Below are 7099 nucleotides of genomic sequence, written 5' to 3' on the forward strand. Positions count from 1 at the left end.
TGAAGGGTGAAGAATGGGAAGTGGGAGGTGGAAAGGGAAGGGAGTGGGCAGTGGGAAGTTGGGTACCTTTTCTGCCATAGATCTAAGGCAGTCTGGGTCAATCCAGTGCACCCAAGGTGGGGATGGGGGCTCCAAGTGACCCTGAAACTGGTAAGAAATCCTTGCATGCCCTTGAGAAAGAAACACTGGCTCCCTTGAGAGGCGTGTCAGAGCCCAAGGCAAACAGCATCGACTCTCAGCGGGGAGCAGACAAAGCCTGGAAGACTGAAGCACAGAGTGCTTGTTCCTCCCAAGAGGGGCTGACTTGGGGATGTGAAGGAGGAACTGATTTAGACCACACAAAGGACTTAAAAAGCGTCACACTTGAAAATTCACTTTGAAGTCAGCGCTGCATGCATTCCAGAAAGACAGACTGTTGGGAACCAGTATATTGTTTTTAAGCGTATTCAGGCTGTAAAGAATAAGTACGTACATGAATAAACAAAAATCACAGAGATTAAGGCACTTGCAGAGGGGGAGGCCTGGGGGAGCTGTGCTCCTGTCTCCTCTCCATCCTTCTAGGACGAAGTCCCCAGCTTGCCAGGGCTCTCATTCAGGTGCAGACTGTCTGGATTAGATCTTGTAACTCCATTCCTTAGCTGTGGTCTTGAGCAAGTTGCTTAATCTGTGTGTCCCTCAGTTTCCTCATCTGTAAAAGAGGACAAACATATTACCTACTGCCTAGGTAAATGTGTAAGGTTTAAATAAGTTTTCTCTATCTATCTATTATCTACCTATCATCTATCATCTTTCCACACTGTCAGGCATATAAGATAAGCATTTATAATTAATGTTAATCATATTCTTTTTTTTCCTGATTATATATATACAGTCACAAAATCATGCCAAATCTCACCTCTGAATGTACTGCTCTATAGCCATCATGTCTTATTAACCCACAGTAACCATAAAGTTGTCCTCACCACCTTCAGTAGCCCTGATTGAGGCCTTGACTTCCTCAGTTTACCCTGTACAACCTTCCACACCAAGCATTTTGAAAGCTCTGCTCTAGAGGTGTCCTTATTTTATAATTTTCAAGTCTAAATGCCTTTGTTTGACATTCAAGACTTGACTTTACCCCGTCCTTTACTATGGAGATTTATATGTACACACTTAGGTACATGTGGACACAAAAACACATATACATGTACATTTATATACTTAAACACATATATATATATTTATATAGAGAGAGTTTTGTTTGGGTTTTGCCTAAATGGTAATTTATGATGTGTCTTATGTAACATTTCCACCTTTGTCTTCCTTGTTTTGTATATCAGTAGGCTCATTTATCTTCCCACTGTCTTCCTGATACACGTGTTCCTGGCTCTGGGCCAGCATCTACCCCACTCTGCATGAAGTCTGTGTGTTAGGGAAGATGCCTAAATCCTCTGCCCCAGGAGGGTGGGCTTTGATTTGTCTCTCGAGTCATTTGGGCTTTTCAGGTGGCTCAGTGGTAAAGAATTTGCCTGCCAATGCAGGAGATGCAAGGAGAAGGAAATGGCAGCCCACTCCAATATTCTTGCCTGGAGAATCCCATGGACAGAGGAGCCTGGTGAGCTACAATCCCTGGGGTCACAAAGAGTCAGACACAAAGTAGCAGCTAAAGAATTTAGTCATTTTGGTGTCATTCTCCTAGTGGAGTGCTGTGCAACTGTTAAAAAAGAATGAGCTAGCTTAATGACATGAAAAGTTAAGGGGAAAAACATTACACACACATATGGTAAGTTACTACTATTGGTGACTGACATGAGCAAGAGGCCTAATTCTGATGAGTGGGATGTGGGGGACTTTAAGGAAAGCTTTCTTTGTTCTTAAAGAGAAACACAAGGAAGAAACAGACCCTTTTCTGCTTCTGGAGTCTGTTGTGTCTGATTGTAATGCTTGGAGTTGCTGAAATTGCTTGTGGTGATGAGAGGTCTTCCTGAAGGCTCTGACAGGCATGGAAGAGGCCAGGGCCACCACAGAATAAGGATAGGGACCTTGTCTTATGGGCTGCTGTCTTGTGAGAACACATTCCTTAGTCGAGGTGGCTCAGTGGTTTTTTGTCACTTGCAGCTGATGCATCAGCTAAGCAAAACCTAGCTGGTGCGTCTTGTTTATCACAGCTTTATCTGTACAAGGGTCTCTCCAGACTGTTGGGAAGGCAGAGAGGACCTCTGTTTCTTATGACACTCACTGGTGCTGAGTGGGGAGGAGTTCTTCTCAGACTGCTTGTCATGCTGGAAGCTCTTGTTACCTACCTTTGCACCTTTCTTGTATTGTCATGGGAATTCAATGGCAGATTGAGAGACTCTGAATCATAGACAGTCTCATGGCATTTTAACCTATAGTTCCCACCATGTTTTCCTGGTATGTGTGAATGAATGAAGCAAATTCATTTCCCAAGTCAAGCCTCACTGCCTTTGAGAAGTCTTTCTTTTCTATCCCCAGGTGAAATTAAGCTTCTCTTTGTCTATACTATTTTCTTCTTTAGGATGCCTAAATATTTGGATATAGAGCATCGTTTATCAGACCAAACACTGTAATAAACTTCTTATATACACATCTCATTTAATCCCCATGACAACCAGTTCAGCAGGTGTCATTATTGACATTTTGCAGTTGAGGAAATTGAAGCCTGGAAAGGTTAAGTGACTTTCCCCAAATTACACAGCTAGGAAATGGCAAAGATGCTATTTGAGACTCCAGAGCTTTACTCTTAATCGTCGTCTGCCAAACAATCAAGCACACACACATATGGGTCCCCTCGAGCTTCTTGAAGGTGAGGACTGCATCTGACTCCCTTTCCATTGCCTGCTACAGTCACAGTCTTTAGCTTTAGCACACAGGAGACACATGAATTTGGAATGGGCTTATTAGGGAATGCTTTGGGGACTGACATCTGTGGAAGAAGAGAAGAAAAGAGAAGGGAAGGGGAAGAAGGAAGCAGGATTAGGTAAATGGATAAGTCTCAATGGAAACCTCAGCTGTCCCTACAGGGACATCTGGAGATGGGGTAAGTCTTCTGAGCTGTCCCAGCAGGGGAGAGAGAGCTGAGCCTTTATGCCACCATGTGCATCAGTGTTGGATATGGGCTGTGCTGGGTAGGAATATGACCTGGGCAGCACTCCCAGCAATTGGGAGAAGTCCTTCATTCATGGAGGGATCCTGTGGTACCTCACAACCTCCGTCACACCACCATGTATTGTTTTTATAGAATACTCTCCCATGCACAGGTCATTGGAGTTTCCCAGGTGGCTCAGTGGTAAAAGAATCCACCTGCCAGTGCAGGAGACACAGGTTTGATCCCTGGGTCAGGAAGATCCCCTGGAGGAGGAAATGGCAACCCACTCCAGTATTCTTGCCTGGAGAATCCTATGGACAGAGGAGCCTGGCAGGCTGCAGTCCATGGGGTCACAAAGAGTCAGATGTGACTGAGTGACTGAGTGACTGATCATGGACACATGCCCAGGTCATTACTTTTGGCATTTCTGAGCTGCTGTCTGTGTCTCTCAGATGGAGATTTAGATTCAATACAGCAAGGGTCTTCACCCAACACCCAGGAGGATGAGCCTCAAACAGTGGAAGCCTGTAAGAACTTCTGACTTGCTCAGGGTTTGTGTGTTGCCTGACTTGGGTGCTTCTTGGCTTTCTATTCTCTCTTGCCTGTGATGCTATTTCCTTCTGCTTTGGGTGTGAAGCTTGGTCTGACTGTCAGGCTCTGCAGAGGCTGATGGGTTGGAGTAGCACCTCACTCTCACACCCCAGCAAACCTGCTCACTGTTGGCCCCCCTCAGAGTCCTGAGAGGAAGGTACTTCCTCACCCCCCAGGCCAGCTGTTGGTGATCATGGAACATGTGACTTGAGCACAGCAGAAGCCTGAAAACTCACTGCTAGCAGAATGCTGGAGTTGCCTTGAATTCCTCAGGCAGTCTTAGCTCTGGATCTTGGAAGGTACCACATACCAGATAGGCAGGCTCTGCCCTTCTGTTGAAGATACTCATAGGGAGAGGCAGCGGGAGGGGCCAGAGGGTCCATTCTTCTCTGAAATACAATCTCTGCCTTTTGCTCATAGGAACTTGTGTCACTCTAGAGAAACCATGTCTCACTTCAGATTCCTACCATCTGGATCAGGACCAGTAGGCCTGATCCAAGCCATGGGGATGAGGCAGGCAGTCGTGTTTTAAGAGTTAAGGCCAAATGCCTCCTCCGACTGGGACCCAAGAGCTAGTTTATATAAGCAAGAAAAGCATATATGGAAATCCAAGCCACAGTCCCTGAGGGCATCAAGGAGTCATGAGGTAGACAGGTGGGTTCCCAGGGCTGTGACACAGACCCCAAGAGGAACCAGATCAGTATGGAAATAGGTAGGAAGCATGGGAATGGTATGTGCAACTCTAGCTGCTGGCCTCAGCTCTCCTCAGGGGCCCATCTGTAATGCTGGTGGCCATGGGGTCATTCGTCTGCAGTGGGATGGTCTGGAGGACAGGCAGCACTGTTCTCTGCCTTTGGAAGTGACTATCATAGTTGCTGCCTCATCATGTGAGGACCTTGGCTGAGTTTCTACTCTCTGCCAATTGCTGGTACAGATTTGAGTTGATTAAGACTCAGATGCCCTCTGCTCTTTATCAACCCCAAAGTGGAGATTAAATACAAAAAAGCTAATTTATTTGAGGGAGCCTACAGAATATTTTTGATATAGAGAATGTCAAACATACACAGAAATACGGGAAACAGCATGAATGAAATTCCATGTATACATCTCCCTTTATTTATTTATTGAAGTATAATTGATTTATATTTTGTTAGTTTTAAGTGTACAACAGAGGGAATCTATTTTTATCTGAACTGATACCCCATTTAAAGTCATTAAAAAGTAATGGCTGTATTTCCCTGTTCATTTTAGTTCAGTTCCTCAGTTGTGTCCAACTCTTTGAAACTCCATGGACTACAGCATGCTAGGCCTCCCTGTCCTTCACCAACTCCCGGAGTTTACTCAAACTCATGTCCATTGAGTCGGTGATGCCATCCAACCATCTCATCCTCTGTTATCCCCCTCTCTTCCTTCCTTCAATCTTTCCCAGCCTCAGGGTCTTTTCCAGTGAGTCAATTCTTCACATCAGGTGGCCAAAGTATTGGAGCTTCAACTTTAGCATCAGTCCTCCAATGAATAGTCAGGATTGATTTCCTTTAGGATTGATTGATTTGATCTCCTTGCTGCCCAAGGGACTCTCATAAGTCTTCTCCAACACCACGGTTCAAAAGCTTGAATATTTCCATGCTCAGCTTTCTTTATGGTCCAACTCTCACATCCATATATGGCTACTAGAAAAACCATAGCTTTAACTAGATGGACCTTTGTCAGCAAAGTAACATCTCTGCTTTTTAATAATATGCTGTCTAGGTTGGTCATAACTTTCCTTCCAAGGAGCAAGCATCTTAATTTCATGGCTGCAGTCACCATTTGCAGTGATTTTGGAGCCCAAGAGAATAAACTCTGTCATTGTTTCCATTGTTTCTCTGTTTGCCATGAAGTGATGGGATCGGATGCCATGATCTTAGTTTTCTGAATGTTGAGTTTTAAGCCAAATTTTTCACTCTCCTCTTTCACCTTCATCAATAGGCTCTTTAGTTCATTTTCACTTTTTTCCTTAAGGGTGGTGTCATCTGCATATCTGAGGTTATTGATATTTCTCCCGGCAAACTTCATTCCAGCTTGTGCTTCGTCTAGTCTGGCATTTCACATGATGTACTCTGCATGTAAGTTAAATAAGCAGGGTGACAATATACCGCCTTGATGTACTCCTCTCCCAATTTGGAACCAGTCTGTTGTTACATGTCCGGTTCTAGCTGTTGCTTCTTGACCTGCATACAGATTTCTTAGGAGTCAGGTAAGGTGGTCTGATATTCCCATCTGTTTAAGAATTTCCCACAGTTTATTGTGATCCACACAGTCAAAGGCTTTAGCATAGTCAATGAAGCAGAAGTAGATATTTTTCTGGAATTCTTTTGCTTTTAGTATGATCAAATGGATGTGCTGAACAATATATCTTTGTAGCTCATTTATTTTATATGTCGTAGTTTGTATCTCTTAGTCCCATAATCCTATTTTGCCTCTCCACCCTTAACTCTCCTCACTGATAACCAGTAGTGTAACTCTAGGTAACACTTTTTTTTAATGAGTCTGTTTCTGTTTTGTTACATATATTTGTTTTTTTTTTTAGATTCCCTGATGTAAGTGATAACAAAGTATTTATCTTCTCTGACTTTTTCAAGAAGCATATTATTCTCTAGGTCCATCTGTGTTGTTGCAAATGGCAGAATTTCACACATATCCAATTTTTAATATTTATCAACCTGATGCCAAAGGGTTGTTACCTATCATCCCCCATAATGTCCCCTTTTGCATATCTTAGCCTCAAACCATTGCATCTCTAGTCTAAAGTATCTCTAAATGACAGCGACTTTAAAAAACATAACCCCAGTCCCAATAACTAACAGTAATCCCTTAGTGTCCCTTGGTTAGTATTCACATTTTCTTGATTTTTCTATTAATAAGTGTGTTTTTTTAACAGTTGGTTTGAACATTATCCAAGCAAGATCTACCAGTTGTATTTTACTATGTGCTGGGTGCCACAGCAGAGTTAATGACATTCAGGCATGGCTCATTGGAAATGTTCCTGGATTTGCCTCCAGTGCAGTTCACAGGGTTAGGACCTCTGACTTTGGAATTCCATCTGTGGGAACATAATCAAGTGAACTTCTCCCAATCTCAGCTCCTCATCTGCAGGACTCTCAGGGTGGCTGTAAATATTAAATGGGTTAATCAACATCCGATGCTTAGAACATGGATTGGCCTATAGTACATGCTCAATAAATTCTGAATTATGACACTGATAAAAAATGAAGGTGCCATTCAATTTAGAGATTTAAACATGCAGTCTTGTGCAGAGTAAAGAAGAGGTGATCTGTATTTTCAGGCAGTGATAATAAAGAGCTTTGTGCTGTGCTTAGTCGCTCAGTTGTGTCCAACTCTTTGTGACCTCATGGACGGTAGCCCACCAGGCTCGTCTGTCCA

Source organism: Dama dama, chromosome 15 (assembly GCF_033118175.1).
Source record: "Dama dama isolate Ldn47 chromosome 15, ASM3311817v1, whole genome shotgun sequence".
Classification (NCBI taxonomy): Eukaryota; Metazoa; Chordata; class Mammalia; order Artiodactyla; family Cervidae; genus Dama; species Dama dama.